The 25,748-nt window shown below is 37.5% G+C and overlaps 1 non-coding gene and 1 pseudogene across 1 annotated transcript; one reads left to right on the top strand and one right to left on the bottom strand.

The window, feature by feature from the left end:
- Window positions 1–398: 398 nt before the first annotated feature.
- On the bottom strand, window positions 399–13,374 carry LOC145587755 (F-box protein At4g22390-like; annotated as a pseudogene).
- A 168-nt stretch (window positions 13,375–13,542) lies between these two features.
- On the top strand, window positions 13,543–13,615 carry TRNAR-CCU (transfer RNA arginine (anticodon CCU)). The gene has a single exon. It is a non-coding gene; the product is annotated as a tRNA-Arg (tRNA).
- The last annotated feature ends 12,133 nt before the right edge of the window (window positions 13,616–25,748 follow it).

Genomic DNA, 25,748 nt, shown 5'->3' with positions numbered 1-25,748 from the left:
ACTGTCTTTAAAAGACAGATTGTAGACTGTATCGTTTTTCACAAAGTCTTATACATATGTGGTTGGCCACACGGTGTGGTCATCCATTATAAGGGTTACTTTGTTAGTGTTATAGGGGTTACTTGGTCAGTTTTACAAGGGTTATTTCGTCAGTGCAATAGAAGTTACTTAAGGATTACTTGGTCAGTATTACAAGGGGTTACTGGGTCAGTGTTACAGGGATTACTTTGGCCACATGGTGTGGCCAGCCACAGACAAGACGGACCTATAATTTTTTTATCTTCATTTCATGATTGCACAAGTCTGACTTTGGATTTTTAAGACAGCATCAAGACATTATAGCCAATAAAATTGAAAACTTCTGTCAAAAAAAAAACACGGAAAAAAAAGGAACAAAAATTATGAATTTCAAAGCAAAGTAATTACCTTTCAATCTGTAATTGTTCCCTCTGCAGTGAATGATTTACTGAATTTATCCAACAAAACTAAGCTTTCTGTATAACCAAAAGCTTGCCCACCAATCATGGCAACTTCACCATCAAAAACATTGAATTTCCCACCATTAACATTGAATACTATCAATGTCCCTAAACTAGTAGTAATAAAAACTTTTCCTTACTCCTCTTCCCACAAATTCGAATTTGTTCCATACAATTGACGCAACCTAATTTTATACCGGACACTCCAGGAACCCTCCACACCATACTCTTCCATCTTCCAAACAATGGCGCTATATTTCGACCCCAATTCCTCACCACCCGTAAGATGAATTACAGCGAGCGAATCACTGATCACGGCGAGACTCAACCCCGGTGTTTCAGTCTGATCCTGACTTCCCCAAGAATTCGGACCTGAGATCCTGATACTCCTATCGGCAAGCTGAGAACCTACACAATGAGAAGAAGTTAGCTAACCCCGGGGTGATCCGGGGATAACCACTCCGATGATAAAGTCAGAAAGTGTTTAAGAGAAGAAGGTAAGTAAGAGAGAGAAAGTAGAGAGAGAGTAAGAGAGTGTCATTAATGCCCCCATTAATGAGGTCTTACCTACTATTTATAATAGTTTACCTTGACAAGTGGCTCTTATCCATGCAGAGCCTTTTGCGCCAAGTGTCGAGCTTCTGTTGCCACGTGTTGAATTCCGGCAAGCTGACATGTCTTCTTTCTGGAACATATCAGCATCCTCTTATAATTATTGGAACCTGGTCACGTGTTTTCACAAGATATCGGTCATGCTCAGATATCGTCCCATACAATTAGCCCCCCAAGTGAGGACGCATGATCATTCATCATCGTTCTCAGTTAACATGGGCAACAAGCTGAATCTAACTAAATAAACTTTGGGTTCCACATCTCATTCTTCAGATTTTTCCTTATGTTGGAAATGTTATTGTGACAATGTTTCTTGTACTCTGTCAAGCGTTGTTTATTAACCAAACCTTATTACTGACCTTCCCGTTGTCGCAATTCGTTTTACTTGCTTGGCTTGTATTCAGACGGATTTGCTTCTATACATCTATATATTTTTGAGCTCTATATTCTTTTGCTGAGAAGTGTTATATTTATTCACTACTGTCATTACTTTTTATTATTATTACTTATGCAAGAGGACAGTTTTTATACCATAGTCGAATACTGTATCTATTTGCTTTTAGCTTTCAACCGTTCTCCTCCCCAAGTGACCTTGTATGCCGATAGCTTACAAGGTCAACTTGTTATAAAATACCTGGGAGCGAAAAAGACCTTGTATGCCGATAGCTTACAAGGTCAACTTGTTATAAAATACCTGGGAGCGAAAAACTCCGTTTTCCTCCCCAAGTGACCTTGTATGCCGATAGCTTACAAGGTCAACTTGTTATAAAATACCTGGGAGCGAAAAACTCCGTTTTCCTCCCCAAGTGACCTTTTATGCCGATAGCTTACAAGGTCAACTTGTTATAAAATACCTGGGAGCGAAAAACTCCGTTTTCCTCCCCAAGTGACCTTGTATGCCGATAGCTTACAAGGTCAACTTGTTATAAAATATCTGGGAGCGAAAAACTTCGTTTTCCTCCCCAAGTGACCTTGTATGCCGATAGCTTACAAGGTCAACTTGTTTCAATGAGCACGTTATGGTAGTGTAACCGTTTTTTTTTTTTTTTTTTTTTTTGAGCGGGAAAATTTTCACACGTGTCATAAATCCAGCCGCTGCTTTTTGAAACTACTTATCGAGCGGGAACCGTCGGATCTCTGAACCGCCTTTCACTTCAACTGGCCATTTAGTTTCCCTTTTTAGATCAAAATAACCTCATTTTCTCGTTACTTTGCATTTTTTCTAAGTTCTCTCTCAAAAAGTTAAAATTTTTCGACCAAAGTTCCTACTTTTCTTCTCTTCTTTGTTTCCGGTTTGCGCATTTTAGTACTTCAGGCGTGCTCTTTCCTTCTTCGTCGTTTCTTAGCATTTAAAGGCACTAAATCAGCGATTTTCGTCGAAGGTATTGTCGTACCCTAACCCTTGATTTTGCATGCTATTTTGATGTTCTTATATTTAATTAAATGTCTGAAGATAGTGTTGAAGATAATTTTCCTAACCTTAGTACTGCTAGGCGTCGTTTAATTAGGCAATCTTTAGGCAAAGAAACCGGTAGTAATCAGGGTAATTCATCTTCTCTTTCTGATAATATAGACTACCCGTTTGAGACGTTATCTTCTGAAGAAGAAAAACGCGCTTTTATGATACATAGGACCATTGCTCATCGTGAAAGTGCCCATCACCCTTTTAACCCCGATATCCCTGCTGATACTGAAATTCTTGACGTTGAGCCTGTTAGTGTCCGTTATCACTTACGCAGCTTTACTGGAAGACGGTATTTTAATCAGTACGGCACTAACGTTGGCAATATAGGTATAAACACTATGCCAAGGGTAAAGAGTACCAGTTATCAGCCTCGAGCTGCTGCCCGTGAAGCCGCTGAGGCCGCCAAAGCAGCTAAAGCAGCTGAGGCCGCTAAGGCAGCGGAATCCAGCAAGAGACCTGGGCAAGGTCAGGTTGTAAGTTCTTCTGAAGAAGAACCAGTGGACGACATCCCTATAAACCCTCTGGAAGGTCCGTCATCTCCAGTTCATGATTCAGCCGTCAACTCGGTTTTAGGAGATGACGAGACTCAAGAAGACAGCATAAACAATGAGAGTAGGGATGATATTGTCGATTTAACGGCTGAGGTTATCCAGGAAGAAAATCTGGATGAGGGCTACAATTCTGAGACCGATAGAGCTGAGTTCCGACAACCCATGGTTCTTGCTAACGAAGGGAAAGTCGCGAAGGAAAAGATAAATGAAGCTTTTAGGAAAACGGCAATTGAAAAAGATTACTGTCGTCGTGCAAAAAGGTTCTTTAACCTACCTGATGAGTATGAGTTGTCTCTTCCTCCGTCTGGAGCTTCAGTGTTGGATTGCCCGGTTGGTTCCGTGGCTGTTTACATGAAACATTTTGATTTTGGCCTCCGTTTTCCTCTACATCCTTTCGTTGCTAAAATTTTGAAGGCTTGGAATGTTTGCCTGGTTCAGTTAACTCCTCAAACAATTCGTGCCGTTATTGCTACTGTTTGGGTCATGTTGTATCGGAATTTCCCTCTAACCCTTAATGTATTTAGACGGTTAATTACCTTAAAGAGGGATGGTCAGTCAGATGGGTGGTGGTCGTTATACACTCAACCCCATAAGTATACCGTTCATCCTAAACTATTCAGCTGCAAAGGTTGGAAAGATAGGTTTTTCTTTATGTCGGTCCCAGAGGATTTTCCTTTAAGGAGAACTTTTTTCAAGCCTCATCCCCATTTCGATTCAATCCCCGAGAGAGATCTCGGTAAGCATGAAGAAAGGGTTGTCAATCACTTTGACATCTCTGAATTTGATGAAGGCGACGGCAAGGTCCGTCTAGTTCCTGCGGTGTGGGTGCCGAATGTGAGTTACATTCTGGGCAACGCACCGTTATCTCGTGTCGGTCTCTGTTGGACTGACCAGCATGGTATAACTTATCTTTCTGAGTTCTACTATTATTATTTATCCTTTTTTTTTACCTTGCTTCTGTTGTAAGTTACTTGTTACTTACTATTGTCTTCCGTACCCTTTTGTTTTTGTTTTTTTTTTTAGGTATTGACAAGTTGGACAACAAGTTGCTAGGCTTGTCAGCTGACGGAAAGAGGGTTCTCAGGCGTTGTCCTAAAGCGACCGCTTCTTACGACACCTTAGCTTCAATTTGCGGTCGTGCACCGGCTGTTAGTGCTAAGAGAAGAGCTGAATTAATGGCTGACGACAACGCCAAGAAGAGAAAGCTGACATCTCTCGCCAATCGGCGCGGCGGTGGTGTGGTGATTTCGAGCCCTAGGCAAGCTGGTGGGCGGGGTGAGAAGAAAAAGGACAAAACGGAGACCGAAAAGTCTCCTCTCACCAAAACAACAAAAAGCCCTAAAGCCATAGTAAAAAAGGTTATTCAAGGGATCGAAGTTGAGGACCTTACTACCGTTGAATCTCCTCGTCAGCCTCAACCGACCACCGTTATCGCTCCTTCCACTGCTGGGTCTGATTCAAGCATTCCGGCTTTAACATACCGGTCCAACCAGTGGATAGAAAGAGTTTCCGGCCAGTTTCCAGATGAAGTCCTGAAAGGCTTCGTTGTTCCTGCCGGCCATTCTGGAGACCGTTGGAAGCCCGACATGGATGTTGGCCGGAATGAATCAATGATTACCGACGATCCAATGCAGGGTGGGACCCTTGGTTACCGACTTCTTAGTAACCTTACTCTTCCGATGGACAGACCTGCTGGTCGAATCGGTCCCCTCGCTGCTGCTCATATGCACAACATGATGAAGGTATGCTTACTTTACTACTTTGCCTTAACCTATTTCTTATATTACGTTATGTCTTACGCACTCTTATTGCTTGTTTCATGGTTTTTGTTAATTCTTATTCGGAAGTACTTTCCTGTTCACAGGCTGTTATGTCTGGTACGGAGCTGGTGGAGATGTACCGTTATTATCAAGAAAAGCACCATCAAGCCTCCTCCAGTCAAAATGCCATGCAAGAAATCATTAACAACGCTGAGAAGGCCCTGGATGACCTGAGGAAAATAAAAGAAAAAGACGACAGGGAGATGTCGGAGTTGAAGGTTAAGGCTGAGAAGGTTGCTGGCTTGGAGTTGGAATTGCAGAGTCTGAAGACTCAGATTGCTGAAAAAGATAAAGCCATTAAGCGTCTTTCCTCAGTTGAGAAAGATCTCGGCGATGCTAGGGCTGAAGTAAAAAACCTCGAAGAGAAGGTTATGCGGATGGAAGCCGATAAGCCTGGGATTCGCCAGAGAGCCGTAGACCGTTACTTGACTTCAGATGAGTTCTGCTCCAAGCTCCAAGACCGTTTCGATGGAGGTTGGACTGCTGCTCAGAGATGTGTTGCCCACGCCGCCGGTTGGAAAAAGGATGATTGGGCCAAAGTTGAGAAGGCTTTCAACGAGGAAGCCTACAAGGTCCCTTCCGGCTTCGAGGCGCAGCAATTCTCTGAAGAGGACCTGTACAATCTGGCGCCAAGTGCTGATGACGGCCCCAAAGATCCCAGCATTTTGGACTCCCCAGTGCCTAAGAATGCACAATCTTGAAGGGGCGGGCAGTCATCACCGACATCTTCTTGTGGGTCCTGTATTGTTGGGCCTTACCAGCTATAACTCTCTTTTATTGTCTTTTGTATGTGTGAACATCTATTTTGACAATGCTGTTTTATCGGCATATACCCCTTTTTTGTGGTGATGCCTGTCGATTGTCAATTTTATCTGTTATGCAAACTTATTTTTGTTTTCGTTGTCTGCTAACTATCTGTAAATTTTTACACTTTATCATAACTGTGTTGTTTTCTCCTTATCACTTTCTAATCTGCTTGTTTTTTACAACGTTATGATAATTATATTGCCTTGCCAATTTCAGCATATATAACAGACAATTTGCAAAAAAATAAAAGTGATAGTTTATCTGAAATCCGACAACTTCCAATCGGAAACCTCTTAAAAAACGCCAGCTTTTGAATATATCAGATTTCAAAACCTCGGCTTTGGAAGATATCAGATCTTTACCTGACTTGAAGAATTGCATTAAAAATTACTAGCGTACTATGGATATCACAAATACCATATCACTCCTTGCTCCCCCCAGTGTACATAGTTCGTGTTAGAGCTATGTATACTGAGCCGTAACCGGTCGTTGGTGGTTCAGATTATAACATTGGTCACCTACTGCTTTGTTGTTTCAGCCAGTTAGGTACCCTCTCGGCGATCACATTCTGAGCTATGCCTCATATCGGCGTATACTCGAATTGATTTGGCCGGTATTATATTTTGAACCAGCAACCTCATTAGTTAATGTATACAACTGATCAGGTTGTATAACTGTTAACTTCATGGAAGCGGTTTTGAGCTGTCCGTCCCATTTAACGATGTTCTGTTAAATGGAGGATGCCTATTTCAATGCACATTGTCTGAATGCCTCTTCATTCATCACTGATGTCTTTCTTGATATCAGCTTCCCATAAAAATTGTTCATTACACATAGTATTTCTTCAATACAGCTGAGTTCCATACATTTTTTAGAGGTGTCCCATCCAAAGTTTTTAGGTAAAACGACCCTTGGAGGACGACATCTCTAATCCGATAAGGCCCCTCCCAATTTGCAGTCAGCTTCCCATCTTCATTTCCCTTACCGGTCGCTGCTGTTCTTCGTAGTACAAGATCTCCTATACTTAACGGCCTATGGGATACTCTTCTGTTGTAGGCTCTTGACATTCTTTCTTTAAAGGCAGCTGACTTAACTGCTGCTTTTTCTCTCAGTTCTGGCAAAAAATCTAACTGTTGTCGTAGGAGTAAATCATTTTTATCTTCACAGTAATGCTGAATCCGGAATGTCGGCAACCCGACTTCTTCTGGTATGACTGCCTCTGTTCCAAAAACCAGAGTATAAGGCGATTCACCTGTGGCTTCTCTTACTGTTGTTCTGTTTGCCCATAATATCTCCGGTATCAAATCTGCCCACAAACCTTTTGCATCTTCAATCTTTTTCTTGATCGCTGTCACAATTTGCTTATTTGCTGCCTCTGCCTGGCCGTTAGACTGTGGATGGCATACTGCCGCATAAGCAAATTTCACCTTGTACATCATTAAGAGATCTTTGACTGGCTTACAGTCAAATTGGGTTCTATGATCAAAAACCATCGCCATTGGCAACCCAAACCTTGTGAAGATGTTTTTCCATATAAACTTTTTTACTTCCGATGTCGTTATCTTCATTACTAGTTCTGCTTCTATCCACTTTGTGAAGTAATCAATTCCCACTATCTGAAATTTTCTTCCACCCGTGGCCGATGGGAACGGGCCTACTATATCCATCCCCCATTGGGCAAAAGGGATTGGATTTAGTATCGGAGTTAGGTCATTTGGAGGCAAGTTGATAACTGGGGCAAACTTTTGACACTTCTCGCATTTTTTAACATAAGCCGTTGCATCTGCATTCAATGTCGGCCAGTAGTATCCCCTTCTCATTGCTTCCCTAGACAAGGCTCTTGCTCCGAGATGGTTACCACAGCTTCCCTCATGCAATTCTTCTATTAACCTTGCTGATTCAAAATCCGTTATACATCTTTGCAATGGCAGTGAAAACCCCCTTTTGTATAACTGGCCTTGGTACATAACGAACCATACACTATCCTTTCGCAGTCTTTTCAGCTCTCCTTTATCTGTCGGCCCTACACCATGAACGATGTATGCCAATATTTTATCGTACCATTGATTCCCAACATCAACACATAATACGTCCGCCGACATCTCATCTATACTTCTCCGCTTTAAAACCTCCACCATGACTGTCCTTTCCAAGTCGTTAAAACTTGAACTTGCTAACCTTGCTAGCGCATCTGCCTGAGCGTTTTTCAATCTCAGAACTAGTTTGATCTCAAAGTACTGCAACTGAGCTGCTAATTGCTTCATCTTCTCCAAATATTTCACCATTGCTGGTTCTCGGGTTTCATATTCCCCACTGAATTGACTTGATACCAGCTGGGAATCAGTTGTCAGAACTAGCCGTTTTGCTTCTGCTGCTATTGACAACTGCATTCCGGCTACCGCAGCTTCATACTCGGCCTCATTATTTGTTGCCTTGAACTTAAATTTCATGGCGTATTCAAACATTTTCCCATCTAGAGCCGTTATCACAATTCCACCCCCTGCCCCCGTTGTTGTGGCTGATCCATCAACTGATACCTGCCATGTTCCCAACTCCTCTTCTTCATCTGTGTATGAGGTTTCAACAATAAAATCTGATAATGCTTGAGCCTTAATTGACGTTCTGGGCTTGTAACTTATTTCATACTCTGACAACTCAACTGCCCATGCCAGTAATCTACCAGATGTATCCATTTTGCGCAATGATTTCTCTAAGGGATGATTGGTGAGCACCTCTATCGGGTGTGCATCAAAGTAAGGCCTCAACTTCCTGGCTGCCACTATTACTGCTAACGCCATTTTCTCTATCACTGGATATCTGCGCTCTGCCGCATTTAAAACATGAATGACAAAGTAAATCGGCTGTTGTTGTTTCTTCCTTTCCACTAACAAAACGGCTGCTACCGTTTTTGGCGATGCCGAGATGTATAACTGCAACACTTCTCCCTTCTCGGGCCTGGCAATTGTGGGAAGAGATCTAAGATGATTCCTTACTACTTCTAAGGCATCACTTTGTTCTTTTCCCCACTCAAATGCCTTATTCTTTCTTAGTACCATAAAAAACGGAAGCGCCTTATCAGCTGATTTGCTGATAAATCTGGTTAACCCTGCCATCCTGCCAGTTAATCTCTGTATATCACGAATGGTTTTTGGTTGTTTCATTTGAAGCACCGCATTCACATTATCTGGATTCGCATCTATTCCCCGTTCACTGACCATGAAGCCTAGAAACTTCCCTGATCTCACCCCAAAGACACACTTCTCCGGATTCAACTTCATTTGATATTTCCTCAAAGTCTCAAATGTTTCTCTCAGATCTGCTATATGGTCTCCTTTTTCTTTACTCTTTACTATCGTATCATCCACATACACCTCAACATTCCGTCCCTTCTGCTTCTCAAAAATCTTATCTACCAACTTCCGGTAGGTTGCCCCTGCATTTTTCAACCCAAACGGCATTGCCTTATAACAATATACACCAACATCTGTTATAAAAGCCGTTTTATTCCTGTCAGCCTTATGCATGCTGACTTGATGATATCCTGAAAACGCATCCAGAAAACTGAGCATAACATGACCAGAAGTTGAGTCTACCAGCCTGTCTATCCGGGGTAATGGGTAGCAATCCTTAGGGCAAGCCTTATTTAGATCTGTAAAATCCACACACATTCGCCACTTCCCTGTCGGCTTTCTCACCATTACTACATTCGCCAGTCACTCTGGATATGTGCAAGGCTCAATGAACCCTGCTACTAAGAGTTTATTTACTTCAGCCTGTATTGCTTCTATTTTCTCCGTTGAGAAATTGCGCTTCTTTTGCCTTATCGGCCTGAACTTTCTGTCAACATTCAACTTATGCTCCATTACTTCTGGATGTATTCCCGGCATCTCACTGGCCGAGAACGCAAAGACGTCGGCATTTTCACGCAGCAAGCTTATCAGGTTACACCTAGTGTCCACATCCATATCAGCCCCAACCTTCACTGTCCTACTCGGGTCACCTGGTTGCAGTTCAACTTGGACGGTTTCTCCCCCTGGTAACGGCCTTGGTGTTTCCTCAGGTCTTGCATCAAAGTTTTTCATGGTTAAATCCTGAACTGTCGGCTCACCTTCCCTTATTGGGTTACATGGTACCGTAACACTACCAACTGGGTTCTTCAAAACTGTAACATAACAGGCTTTTGACATAACCTGACCCCCATACACCTTCTCCACAGCACCTAAATTCGACACATAGGCTATTGCTAGATGGTAAGTTGACACAACGGCCTGCATGTCGTGAATTATCGGTCTGCCGATAATTGCGTTGTAAGCCGACTTGACATCCACCACCAGAAACTCTGCCATCACATCTCTTGCCTGTGGTCCATCACCCATCCTTACGGGCAACACAATGCTCCCTTCTGGCCTTACAGTCGACCCATTAAACCCGATCACTGGATACGATACCGGCTTCAAGTATTGCCTTCCTATATTCATCTCATTAAAAGCTTGCACAAACAACACATTTGCTGAACTACCCCCATCTACCAGTACTCTTTTGATGTCAGCCCCATTTATCTTGGTTATCAGGACTAACGGATCGTCATGCGGGAATACTACACCTCGTGCATCTTCCTCTGTAAACACAACTTGTGGTATTGACGCCGGCCGAGGACGGTTGTCTACGTCCAAAGCACAAACCAGATGATGGTGCTCCGCCAAATTCTTCTTTGCCCCACTAATCGTCCCTCCATGAATCGGTCCCCCCGTTATCACATCTACCCTTCCTGTAGATAACGGTGGTATTCCGGCATCCCCTTGTCGGACTATTCTTCCTTGTGTTCTTTCGGGCCTTGCTTCTATATGTTGCCTCTCAACTGCTTGTGCCGGTTGCTGATTCCTGCTTGCATTCAACCGGTATTGTGTTAAGTGCCCTTTTCTGATCAACTCCTCAATGTTGTCCTTCAATTGTGTACACTCCTCTGTATAATGTCCCACATCCCTATGGAACATACAATACTTCTTCACATCCCTTGGCCTTGTCTTCATGGGAATCGGCCTCGACCAATCTTCTCTGTTCTGGTTTACTGAGTAGATTACCGCCCTTGGTGTATTCAAGGGAGTGTAGGTGCTATATCTCATTGGCAGCCTTGTCGGTCTGGAATCTTGCCGACTTCCTCCTCCCCTTCCTGGGGCAGGAGCTCTCGGCCTGCTTCCTCCAGACGAGGTCCCTTCATACTGACTTTGCCCCTTTCCGGAAACCACATGTCTGCTACTTGTCTTCATTAATTCCTCACTCTTTATATAATCATGAGCTTTGCTGAATGCCGCTGCCAATGTCGGCAAGTTCTTCCTTGTAAGATATCTCTTAAAATTCGAATCAATCAATCCATTCATTAAAGCCATCACAGCTATTTCATGTTGCAATTTCGGAATGGTGTTTGCCTCATTGTTAAATCGCCTGATATAATCCCTCAAAGATTCATCCGATTTCTGCTCCACAGCCATCAATTCTCCAGAGGTTCTCTGCCTCACACTGTTACTGACATACTGACCTACAAACATCTCAGTCAATCTTTCAAAGCTATCTACTGACCCAACTTCAAGGTTATTAAACCAATCGGCTGCAGCCCCAATCAGAGTTGTCGGAAAGACTTTACACCAGACTGCATCCGAGTTAGTGTATAGCATCATGTGTCCCTCATAGGACGTTATGAATCTTGCCGAATCCCCTCTTCCATCATACCTACAAGTCGGCATTTTCACCTTTTCCATTGGCTGATCCAAGATGTGCTGGGCAAATGGGGATGCCCTTAACTGCACCACTGTGCGCACTGCTTGACCCTCTACTTGCGAACTTCTCTGCTGCTGAGTTCCGGTACTCACAACGTGACTTGAGGATTGTTCAACCCGTCGTGATGTTGTATGCGATCTTACCAGCGACTCATGTCGAGGTCTCCCCGACGAGTTCTCCAACTGATTGTGTTGTTCCTCCTGGTGACGGTGCGATGTTCCTCTATCGGCCTGGGCAGCTTCTCTTTCAGCCCGTGCCGCCTCAGCCTCCTTTCTCTTCCTACTCATTGCACTCATCACCCTTGCGGCTGTTTCCAACTCATCTGGAGTGAATGCCGCCATAGGATCCTCTGCCTCCCCTCCTCCTACAGGGGGAGTTATCGGCACATGAAATTGATTACCCTCTAGGGTATGGGTTTCATCTACTATTTCCACCTGGGGTTGTTCTACTGGTATTCCATTGTTTCCGGCCATGGTTATCGTTGTTATATGAATGTTTTTGTGTGAGGTTCTTAGGCGATAGAAGTGATCAACTGTCCCCTCCTTCTAGCGCCAAATTGTTTCAGTCTGATCCTGACTTCCCCAAGAATTCGGACCTGAGATCCTGATACTCCTATCGGCAAGCTGAGAACCTACACAATGAGAAGAAGTTAGCTAACCCCGGGGTGATCCGGGGATAACCACTCCGATGATAAAGTCAGAAAGTGTTTAAGAGAAGAAGGTAAGTAAGAGAGAGAAAGTAGAGAGAGAGTAAGAGAGTGTCATTAATGCCCCCATTAATGAGGTCTTACCTGCTATTTATAATAGTTTACCTTGACAAGTGGCTCTCATCCATGCAGAGCCTTTTGCGCCAAGTGTCGAGCTTCTGTTGCCACGTGTTGAATTCCGGCAAGCCGACATGTCTTCTTTCTGGAACATATCAGCATCCTCTTATAATTATTGGAAACTGGTCACGTGTTTTCACAAGATATCGGTCATGCTCAGATATCGTCCCATACACCCGGATCAACCACCTCATTCAACACCTTAGGCAATTGCAATTCACCAAAACAATCATCTCCAGGATTAAATGTCAAAATCGACCCACCAAACTCCACAATTCCCGGCCCATTATCATTCACCGGATCAATATTCCCCCGAAATACTATCCAATGAATCAAATTATTCACAAAACAAGCTTCGGAAACACTACTAAGATCATGTAATTGAAACATATCAGGAAGCAAAATCATCTTCCACCCTACACTTTCTCCATTATCTTCTTTAAAAGAATAAATCTGAGCAAAAGGCGGTGTTTCGGGCGGCAAAACAACACCGGAAACAAACATTCTAGAAGAAAAATTTATCAACACTACCCTATAATCATCTTCTAAAGAATCATAACCAAGCCCTGCAACAACAAAGGTATCAAAACTACAAGCGTGCGACAGTGGAGGCGGTTCAATATGTAAAAACTTATTTATACTTGGATTCCGTAAAAGGAGATTGCGTTGTTTCAGGTTAAATAAGCAGATTAACCCATCACACGAGGCGGCAACAGGGCTGAATTCCCCAGGCAGAATAGGGAGGAAACTATGAAGATAAAAGGGTTGTCCACATCGGATAATTGAGTATTGAGAATGTGATTCGAGTAGAAATAATAGTTTGTTTGAGTTAAAGAGAGCCAGCGATTTATGGTAATTGAGATGTAATAAAATTATGGGTAGTAATTGAGATGTAATAAAATTATGGTTAGTAATCCAGGAATACCATGATTTTGAAACCGTGAGGAAATTGATTAATGTTTTTGGAGGGAGTTTTTTGAGAATTGTGGTGAGAAGATCATTTGGGATTTCCACCATTGTTGAATTTCTTAAAGTTGGAGAGAAAAAGAAATTGGGAATGATATTTCTTTTTTTTTGGCAAGAAATTGGGAATGATTGAATGAATTTGATGAACAACAATCGCTTTAAATGGAAAATTGATTTACTGTTTAAATATGGATTAGTAATTTATTGGAAATTTGTTTTTTGACACAATTATTTATTACATGTAGCGCCTGTAGCTCAGTGGATAGAGCGTCTGTTTCCTAAGCAGAAGGTCGTAGGTTCGACCCCTACCTGGCGCGTTGCATTTTTTAAAAAAAAAAAAATTAAAAGTGATATCATAGCCCGAGTGAGAATGAATACATGAAAGTGTGCCTGAGTATGATATCCCTGAAAATTTTAAACATAAAACAAGAAAATTCACATTACATTTTTGTAGGGAGTTTAATTCTGTTGTTGCAGCAAATTCATAATCGCTTTGTAATTATTATAATTGATTGATCTGAATAAGAGAACTACTTATCAGAAAGCGATAAGCAAACTAACCTCCTTGAAATAGCAAAATCGCTGCATGCTGAGAGGCCTTTGAGAATATTGACAGCTTGTTGGAAAACTCTGTCAATTGCTCTTCACTCGCGTTATTGCAATATATTATCATTTTATCCAAGATGACTGCTTTTTTTAGCACAGTCTCAATCAAGCTCACGAAACAGGGATATTCACACATTGAAGCATTGTAGATTGTAATCCTTTTAAGGGAGCTCCAATACTCTTCCTTATCCAACATGCTACCTCCTAGGCCATGTTCCGACTCAAATGATCATAACTGCAAGTAAAATATATATATATATATATATATATATATATATATACATAAGACTAAAAACAAAAAGCTTCGGCTAGTACACCACCATCTGCTACTTCAAAGAAAATTTCTTATGCAAGGATGTAGATCATGTAGAGGAACTTGATCATCTTGGTGGCTTGCTACAGTTATCAGAAGCTCCTCTAAGAAAGGTGAATTTCTTAAGAAATTATGTAAGCCAAGGATGTGCTTCTCATTAAGCGAAATATGCAGTTCTGCACGCTTCCAATTGAACACTGATTGCAGCAAATGCTTCTGCAAGCAGTAAAATATAACCTGCAAAAGTACAAGACGGACTAGTTAGCTCCACATGCTAACTACTTAATGCACTGAAAGGGGAAAGCGCTATTTAATTGGTTCTGAAACATAATATCAGCATGTATGCCATCAAAAACAAGAACAATATAATGTATCAAAATAGATGAAGAAGATATTTACCGTGGCAAATTTGAGAGAGAAGGAAACATTCTTGGCAAGCAGAAGGTTTTTCAGAACAGACTGAAATTGGGAGAACTCTTTTGATTCCAAATCAATGCTAAGGTCAAAAGACAGATCAATCAATGACGAAAGATTAGCAAGTTCCAAACCCTCCACGCTGCCACAAAAGTCGAATGAGGAAAGTTTCGGACAATGAATTATGAGATAAGGATCACAGTCACTTACAATTTCTCTAAATTATCTGCTAACCTCTAAATTATGAGATAAGGATTCCATTGTTCGTCCACATGCCAAAAATCGAAGAAGTCCTCATCATTAAAGTCGAGTAGGGGAAGGAAAGTCCAAAGGGTGCCAAATCTTCTTATAAGGACAGTATGGACAGCATCTTTGGTAGGAAGAAAAGAAAGAATGTGAATTAGAATTGAATCAGGCAAAGCACTAAGCCTATTCTCCATTTTTGCATTCTTAAGCTCATTTTTGGTTCTGATTTACAGAAAATAGTTGTAAGTTTGTAACTATTAACTGATGAACTTTTTACTTTCTTTCACAGAGATTTTTACAAAAGTGTATTCTCATCGTTGAGGAAGTTAGATTGAGATTCTAAGCTTAACGTTGACGTGCTCTAATTTAATAATGTTTTCCTAATTAAATACGAGTGAAAATTTAATTCTTAACAACTATGCTTGTCATGTGATATATGACTTGTCAAGGTCTTTGCTAGTTGGTGAATTTTGAACCCTTGTACAAACTAAGGTGGATCAAGGTGGATCGTTTGCTAAAGTAGTAAAATATAAGATTAATTATTCCCTATCTTATCCCTACCTTATAATCCCTAGAAAATTACTCTTAGGAATAGTGTGTTACCAACTATATCCTCAAAATATATACACAAATGTGTATAAAAATGTGTATTTATTTTTTTACCCTCATTAATATGTGTACTCTTATTAATATATTCAATGTTTTTTTAATCATTAAACATATCATCAATTAATTCATAGTTTTTTTTGGCAAAAAACTTGTAATGTTTTCTTTTAATAAAAAAAATTCTAGTGCTTTACTCTTCATATGTTATTATTGTTATTTAAAAAAGAAAAAAAATGTATTTAAGAAGAGACTATTTAGTACCAAGAGACTGTTTATTTTTACTCCAATCTCGTCGTCCTTTAATTACAATTATTGCTAAGCCTTATTAGTTTTTGAAATTTACATTGTTTGATGGTGCACATAAACACTGTTATGGAACTTGAATGGGATTTATAATTAAATAGTGATATTTGAGCAAATGTTATCGAGAAATGTAAAGAACTTAAAAATCCTAAAATCAAGGGAAGTTGATGAAAAAAAAAACTGGTATTAATTATGGAGAGAATTTAAGAGAAAAAATACAACTAATTGATTATTGCTGTAGAATTAGATATAGATATAGATGTTAGATGGTTGTAGCTAGAACATTAAAGTACTTACATTATTAAGTTTTTAGCTACAATGAACATTTCACATATTATTGCTCCATTTGACCAAAGCTCACAAAGAATTCATTTGAAGAAAAACACACTAGGTATTATTGAAACATGCAAGTTAATTAAGAGTTCTGAACTAACAATTGTTTAAGATATGAAGGAATGCAAATCAATTAAATATTATTTAATAATAAATTTAAAATAACACTGTTAAATTTTGATGGTTTTAAAAAATAATTGTCATAACGGATTTTGGTGGCTTTCTTTTACTTCTACAAAGCCACCACATAGGCACATAACCCATTTTAAAACTACCAAATTTACCACCTTAATCAAAGGTGTAAATACACGCCAATACAGTTTCTCTGTAAGAGCTAGCCCCTCTACGCGCATCGCGCACGTAGTCTACCCTAGTTTAATTAAAAAGTCATAACAAAATCTAAGAATTTAACAAATACTTAAGATATTTAATCATTTAAATATTTACGTCTTACAACTATGATTGTCAAGTAAATCAATCTTTCACTTCCACTAATTTATACTTTATATATAAGTTAAAAGTAATAGGGGTAAGCAAAAATTCAGGTACCCTGACTTAGAACCGGAACCTATTCGAAACCGCAGGTTCAAACCTGGAACTTGTAGATCAGGTTCCGATTTCAGGTAATAAAATTGGGAACCTGTTGCAACAGGTTCCGATTGCGGGTAATAAAATTTTAAACCCGGATCCTGTAGAGTACATGTACCGTGTTAGTACATGTTCCCTGTACGGTACACGAAACCGGAACCTATCATTTAACCCCCAATATAAAGCCCTATATCAAAGTTGTATAAAAGTCGTCACCTACCTCTCTCTTCCCCTCTAATTCATTTTTCAGCGTACTCCTTTTCACTGTAAAGATTCAAATAAGTACCCACATGAACAATAAAAGCTAGTAAAGTACAATTTGTGTATTGCATAATGTCAAAAGTCAAAACGTGTCAATTACTCTGTAAAAAAAAAAAAAAAAAAAAAAAAAAAAAAGGAATTAAAAAACTTTCCAATAATCATTTATACAAATGATACTTTAATGTATAATTTCCACAATCAGTGTTACACAACTATGTTTAGTACACATAAATTGACTTTCACCTTCTGCTTTTAACTTTCACTAACAATAATTAAGTGAAGAAAAATAAGTCGACAACAAATCCTACCGTAAAATATTGTATTATCAAAGTTAATTTCGATTAAATATCAAATCTCTATAAAACTTATACTAAGTATCATTGCCTATTTACATCAAAATTACAAGCTAAGAAATGCACGCAATGCGAGCATAATATTTAAAATAGATTAATTTATTTTAACAAAGTCAAATTTTTAATAGTTCAAATTATATAATTAGAAAGTCTTGTAGCATATATCTTTTATAATTTTATAATTTCATAAATAAAGAAATCTTATATACGAGTATAAATTAAGATTTATTTTGCAGCACTTATTCACAACACTCCAAAATCCCAACTCTCAGTTCTTATGCATTATCATACCTATAATGAAAGGAATGGAGTCCTTCGAACAAGTGTATTATTCCGATAGAGGGTTCGGAATTATTAGAAAGCTAATTATTCAGTGAGTTCAAGTGATCGAAATGCATGGGTGGAGGCCGCTTCCGATCAGTAATATTAATGTATAATTAATATTACAGTTTTATCTTGACTGAACCCTTCGGGTCACACCCAAGCAACTAACGAACCGACGTGACGAATTAATTCGGATGGAATTAATGAGTCGCCCGAGTAATTAATATTTAGACGTTGGAAATTCGAGCTTGGAGCGTCGAAATCGAGCGTCGGAAGTCGAGTCAAAAATAATAAAAGACGAGACGAGAAAATTACTAATAAATCAACAAAATCACCAAAATACCCTTAGCATCGGAATGCCCCTAGCAAACCGAGTGCTAGGGGCATATGGCCTAGCAAGGTGGCTAGTAAGTGCACCAACCCGAGCCTAGGCTGGCTGGTGCGTGCTAGCGCACCATTGCTAGCAGCTGGCCAGGGCTGGCAGCCCGCACCATGTGCGAGGCATGTTAGCAGGCCAAGGCTAGCAGCCCGCACAAATGTGCGAGGCATGCTAGCAGCAGGCCTCGACCAAGCAGCCAGCACATATGTGCGTGGCCTGCTGGGCCGAGTGTGCGGCAGCAGCAAGCAGCCCACACTTGGGGTGCCTTGGTGCCCAAGTATGGGTGCCATGTGGCGCGCATATATTGGGGCTTGAGTGTTGTGTTGGCCGGCTATGGGAGAGGAGTGGGGAGCAAGTTTGGTCCCCCCCCCCCTTCCAAATGGTCCTCACCTAACCCCTCTCATGAATATGCCACTTGTTGATTTATTAGTAGCTTGATTATTAATTTTATTTTTGATTTAAAAATAAAATGGAAAAATCAATTCTCCCACATTGATGGAAGAGAAAATCTCACTCTTGTTTTCCTTATAAATACCCAAGTTGGGGTATTTGGAAAATTGATTGAGTAAGTGTTGAAAAAGGCATCACCATTGTGAAAACCTTTGAACACAATTAATTACTCGGGTTTAAGGTCAGGCTTAGCTAACTCCTACGCATCGGACCAATTTCGGTGCTCGGGTTACGGGTGGACTTCTTTGGAGGTCCTCGTGTGAGCAGGGCTTAGACCTTTCGAAGTAAGAGCTCTTTTAGATAGTGAAGCACGCGCCAAAGGTATTAATCTCTTTCTTAATCTTGTTGTTTAAGTTAATTATGCTTTATGGTTATAATTATTGTGAGTGTGATCTTGGCTCGGGTTTTCTTCCGCGGTGAGTCGGACTCATCGAAACCCAACATATATCCCAGGCATTAACATGGGTACATTCTAGTCAAAACCATCCTTCAATAAGGGAATATTCCGTATTACAAAAGGGTAAGCCCTTTAATAATCGGTGAGTTTAAAATATGACATTTAACAACCCCAACCCCAAATATACAGAGTTGCAACTTGATAAACATTTCAATTGCTTATTAAATTTCTATATCATCCAAGATCCATGAACTAACAAAACTGATTCAAAAAAGGACACTGAATCACTTGAAAAAAATTCGTAAACTTTGATATCAAAAAAAAAAAGGTGAAAACTTACATAGGCTTGTAATAAAACAACTTGTGTTATGGTGGTAACCTTGCAAACATGATAATACATATACATCCACCTTTATATATAACCCGGCCACCTCTCCAACTTTATTCTCAACTTATGTGTAACGTTGGATGTCAAAAGAAAGAGGCACCATGTATACCTATCAATTAATCAACCTAAATTGACGAACATGATTAATATAATATACAAAGTATATAGGTATTAAAATACAAAATTATAATCAAATGTCAGTCAAGAAGTAAAATAAAAGGATTTATGTATAAATGGGGATAGTAGATATATACCAACAGTTGACCACTACTTCTTGATTACATTCTCTTCGGTCTTCACCATTGGCGGTATTGTAGAAGGAATATAATGATGCCAAGAATGTCTTAGAGGGTGTAGTTAGAAGAGTTCGTAGTGCTACTACTGCTGTAATGCTTGATTTGTCAAGTTTGAGTAATAGAATTTCGTTGCTTTGTGTTAAAAAAATAAAAATAAAATTATATATATTTATACGTTAATTTGAAACCAAGTAAATCCAACCAACAATTAGATTTTGTGTGTAAAGTAAATAATCTAAAACACACAGATATCTTTAAGATGACAAAAGATAATATTTAACCCTAAAAATGTAAGTAAAGTTGAAAATTATTGAGGAATCACGATTGGAAACAGACCACTTACATTTCTTTGATATCATAGCATGTCTAGGGTCTCAAACATATATTACTTGATTTTGCCCATAATAAAAAAAAATGTGGTAAATCTCCACAAAATAAATGGGATTACAAATCAAAATGAGAGAACGAAAGTTTTGAGGCAAAATAAAAGAAAATAAAGAGCAATTAAGCCATGTCAACGACTCAATAGTTTTCTAAGAATACGTTATCAAAGTAATTGATGAAGAATTTAAGAAAAAAAATGCAGTTAATTAAGATGGAAAAAATAATATTCCTAAAGATTATGAGAGAGAGAGAGAGAGAGAGAGAAAAGGAAGTAGTTTAATAACTGCGAGGTAGTTTTTCTCTCAATACATTCATGTATAGGTAGTTTTACCGAGTTAAGCTAAAATACGATCCCTCAACTTTGCTATTAGTAGCACATTTGGTCCCTCATCTTTGAAATGAGGCAAAAAGGTCCCTCAACCACCCTTGTCTCACCATTTCTGGTGGAGGAACTTCCTAGTCAGCAAAGTTTAAGGATGTCAATGCCAACAAGCCAAAGTTCAAGGATTTTCAGCAATGAGTCAGCAAAGTTTAGGGACTATACTTATTTTTTTCAAGCAAAAGTTTAGGGAGTTGTTATATCATAGTCAATTAATTAAATTAAATACAAACAAAAAGTTTTTTTTATTTTTTTATTTTTTTAAAACAATATAAACAAAAGCTTAATAATTCATAAAGTGAGTTTTTTTAACCAAATATTTATAAAGTGAGTTGGCAAGATTAAAAATTGCTAATAAAATTTGATAATCATGATATATTTTATATTTTTTTTTTATCATTCCTTTACTTCCTACCATTTTTTCGTAATCAAATTTTATACAATATATCCCACCTAAACTTATTAACCACACATCCTCAAACTAACTCATAACTCCTTATATATTCCACACACCAAAATAAATTTAAATAAAAATAAATAAAACAAAAAAATATAATGTGTTTTCGAAATGAGCGAGTAAGACAATACCAAACTTTGTAATATAAAACTAAATAAATTTATGAAACTAGAATAAAAATAATACCACCCCACTTTTCTCATTAATTGACAATTTATTTTTCCATGAGTTTATGTTCTAAAAGGTTTTCAATTTTTTGGGTTTTTGTGTGTCAATTTCAAAGGTTTTTTTTCTATTTATTTTGAGTTCTAAATGATTCTCAATTTTTTTGGGTTTTATGTGAGACAATTTTAAGGGTTTTCCTTTTTTTTTCTTCTTTTTTCTTGTGTTAATTTCTAAGAGAAAATAATAATTTCCTTAGATTTTTAACTAAATGTGTTTAACTGAAATAAATGGCGACGACCATACATTTACGCGTAAATTATCTCACTTATATATTTTTAAAAAATTAAATAATTTTTATTAAAATTAAATTGGTTTAGTTGAAATGAAATTAGTTTAATTGAACTAAATTACATTTAGGGGTTAAAACTTACAATCACTCTTGTATGAGAGCATCATGTTTCCCTTTAATTAAGGTCCCTAAACTTTGGCTTATAATAATTACATTAGCCACCTCACCCTATAAGTCCCTAAACTTTCATTTCTAATTTAATAAATGCCAACTCATCAACTAAAGGTCCCTAAACTATGCATTTAAAATCGTTAAATTTATTGTCACATGTGCACCAAGGTCCCTAAACTATGCTTAGTTAGATAATTTGTACCTGAAAAGTGAATCATTGGTGGTTAAGGGACCATTTTGCCTCATTTGAAAGTTGAGGGACTAAAATGCTACAAATACCAAAGTTCAAGGACCGTATTTTAGCTAAACTCTAGTTTTACCTTGAGTATATTCATGTTTTTGAAAGAGTTAAGATCAAATACGGTCCCTAAACTAACGTATTTGTAGCATTTTAGTCCCTCAACTATTGAGTGAGGCAAATTGGTCCCTCAACCACCAAGGAGTACTATTTCCGGCTAATAGTTTAGGGATCTTGCCTAGTCATCAATAGTTTAGGGACTATTTGAAATTATGTGGCAATTTTTTTTTTTTTTTGCCAACATGGCAATATTTAATTAATAATGAATTTTTAATATATATATATATATATATATATAAATAAATAAATAAAAAGAAAAAAAAATAATAAAATACTATTGATTTTTTTTTTACGAGAGAAGCAGGGGATAGTATTTGGGAAGTTGAGATTTTTGGGAGTATTGAACTTTGAAACAATTTCTTCCTAAAAAAAAAAAAAAGAACGACCTCCATTGTATTTTATGGTGGGATTTGGGACTATCATCTGATCAAAGGAGAGGAAAATCTACGAAGATAACATCAAGTGAAGGTAAATTTATCCTCAATTTCATCCTATTTTAATCTTTCTTCAGTTTATGCCCCTTTTGATTTACGAAAATTGAGTTAGGGTTTATATTTTATAGAGTTGTGATGTGAAATTTTTTCTATTAATTTATTTAAATTATGCTTATATATGATGTTCTCGACTATCTTATAAAATTTTGTGAGGTATGGTTTGAATTTTTAAGAGTTTGAGGCCAAAATTTTTTTTTAACAGTTGATTAATTTTAATTATGCTTATTTATGATGTTATTGACTATCGTATGAACTTTTGGGAGGATCGTTTGTATAATGAGGAGCAAATCAGATGTGTACAAGATCTTGGTTCTAGCCGGCACTAAGGATAACGCAATAACATCAGGATTATTTTTTACCTTGAATCTAGTTTGGGCTGTGATAAGCGTATAAGCTAGTTGATTTTTAATAAACTCTTATAAATTCTTTTTTGAGAGGAAAAGCAGTTATAACTACCTTGTAACTATTTCTGTTATGTTTCCTTATTCTTTCTGTTAAATTGTTTGGTGATTGAAGTTGAGTTGAATTATAAATTCAGGAAGTTCCTGAACCTCTGGCTATGCTGTTAAAAATTATCTTTAAAAAATTCAAAAAATTCATACTATTCATATTACGGTTCCTAATTGATATAATTATATGGGTAGGTACTTGGTATTTGAGTTCGTGCAAGAAATTCTTTGAGCATATGAACTTTTTGGATGATCAACAACAATCTGAAGAACATACAACAACAAATTATTTTTATTTATAATTGATATTTATTTTACAGATGAATTTTTGGATAATTTGTTGTACAAATATGTTGATACATTAAATGCAAATCCTTAAAATATTGACTGATTTAGTTTTTCAGCTTTTTTTCATGTAATTATAAGCATTTTTTTAAGGATTTCCCTAAACTATTGATGACTAAGCTGGCCAAAAAAAAAAAAAAAAAAAAAAAAAAAAAAAAAAAAAAAACATGCAAAGTCCCTAAACTATTGCCAAGTATGCATTGCAGGTCCCTAAACTATTGATGACTAGGCAAGGTCCCTAAACTATTTGGCCAAAAATAGTACTCCTTGGTGGTTGAGGGACCAATTTGTCTCACTCAATAGTTGAGGGACTAAAATGCCACAAATACGTTAGTTCAGGGACCGTATTTGATCTTAACTCGTTTTTGAAATGTTAAATTGTGTATAATTGTATATTGAAGTTATTTATTTATTAGTTTATTTTTATAAAAATTGTGAAGAAATTAAATTAGAGGGTTTATCTAAAGGGTATTTTTGGCAAGGAAAAATTCCCAACCAAAAAAGGGAGTTCCCTTTAAAGTGTAACATAGATATCAGATTAAATTAGCTAAAATTACCCTAAAACGGTTTATATTTGTTATGAAATATAATATGGATGTCCATTGTACTACTTGTATTATTCTAGAATATTCTAGATAGGTCTAGGGTTTATATTCTTATCTAAGCAAACCCTATCTATATTGTATTTATATATACCCCCATCATATGGAATAGAAATACACCGATCGATTCTCTCTCATGTTTCTTCCTATTTTATAATACGTTATCAGCACCAAAGCTCTAAGCTACCTACATAATTGTTTCGAACGTTAAAACTTATATCTTCCAATCCATTCAATAATTGTGTCACAATAATTATAGCTCTTGGATGATCAAATTAGTTTAAGCTCCATCACGCAGAGTTGCTGGAAGATGTGGAGTCCATGAGTGGCGAGAATATTCATTCTTAAATACATTTGATCCTATCGTCAAACCAGGTAATCCAATTATACAGTTTCGGTGGTTTTAATTGGTTCAAAGTACTCTTTAGTTAGGGACTATAATTCCATATTAAATTTGTTTGCTCTTCAGTAATACCTAGTACAGGTGATTTTGTGATTGAAATTTGAGTTTTACCATAATTTTGAAAATATTTTGTGATAAATTATTACATCTTTGCATCTTTGTATATGACAAATCCTATATTACAAGTATATGTGTATTGGTAATATCTTACATTATTTTGATATTGTATGATTTTACGTTAATCACACTATGAGCTGTAAGTTTCAAATGAATATTAAACTCTTAATAAATAGATACATAGTGATTGATTGTATGTGTTATATTATGTCAGACTTATATTTGAATTTTCCAAACTTTGATTAATGTCACGCACTGCACTTTTCCGAAACAATAATATATTATTCTTTTTGTATCTTAATTGACCTCAAATCATATGGAGAATGGGGTATGTTAAGGTTGAGTTGTTATACAAGATAAATATTAGTGAATATATCACAAGTGATAATTAAGAGAAGATAGTTTTAGTCTAACTACTTTTGACTTGGTTATCGTTATCAGTCTCTATGAGATATTTTTTTTTTTTTAAACAAAAAAAAATCATGAGCTATATATAATTCTATAGATGCAAATAAAGCATTATTGATTGTATTCATATCTTCCAATCAGTATTCTTCTACAGTTTTATTAAAATCCCAAACTAATTTATTATAATGTTTATTGATTACGGGTTATGAATACTTGATATTGGAAGTCATTGTTTTGCATAAAAAAAAAAAAAAAAAAAAGGTGTGTGATTAATTAAATGCATTTACAATTATGTAATTGTTTTCAATCAAATTTGTACTCTGAAAGCCGGCATTATTGCAGGTTGTAAATGAAATTATAACAATTAAACAATGATATTTTAGACTTAGTTATTAATAATGGATAATTAAGGATTTTTTTTTGTTTCGATAATCGTTGACTTAATTAGCTAGCCGTAGACACTCAAATGTGTCTCCCAAAAACCAAACCCGGTGATGAATACCTTTTGCGTCGAATGATTATCGAACGAGGTGAAAGTGTGAAAGGTCAAGTGTTGCAGTTGGTTTTTTAAAATTCTTTCTTTCTGTTTTCGAAAAACAACTCTATTTTATGAATACAGTCAATCCAGTTTAGTTTGGTCCACGACAAGGGTCCAATAATAGTGTAGTTGGATGGGGCTTGCAAAGAGCTTTCCAACGATATATTATAAGCCCAATTCCGATGAATAATGAGGAAGTTATGGCCAAAATACTAAACTGGGTCCGATTTGATCTTTACATGCGGCCCAATGATCTAGGGGAGGACCCAATGTTAATTATTATTCCTAAAGTTATTAGAATTAATTATAGTCTTCTAGAATTCTCTAGAAGGTTCTCTTTAATCCTAATAAGATTAGAATTAACAATTATGTTTTGATAAGTTTTATTTGGAATAAAATATTATTTTATGAAAAATACGATTTCAGTTTTCATACGGACTTTACAAGTCAATTTTGATTGATAAGTGGACTCCGTGTTTGAAAGCGCGTAGGAATCCAGGCTGTCGCCAAACGACAGGCTTGTCTCTACGCGACAAACCCTGTCGCCACGCGACAGAGCTTGTCGCCAAGCGACAAAGTCGGTTTTGCAGCGACAGCGTGGAATTTTATTCCTTATCAAATTCTACCTATTTCC

The sequence above is a fragment of the Chenopodium album genome, chromosome 17, assembly GCF_948465745.1.
Source record: "Chenopodium album chromosome 17, dcCheAlbu1.1, whole genome shotgun sequence".
Taxonomy (NCBI): Eukaryota; Viridiplantae; Streptophyta; class Magnoliopsida; order Caryophyllales; family Amaranthaceae; genus Chenopodium; species Chenopodium album.
This window is presented reverse-complemented; position numbering and strand designations above follow the sequence as displayed.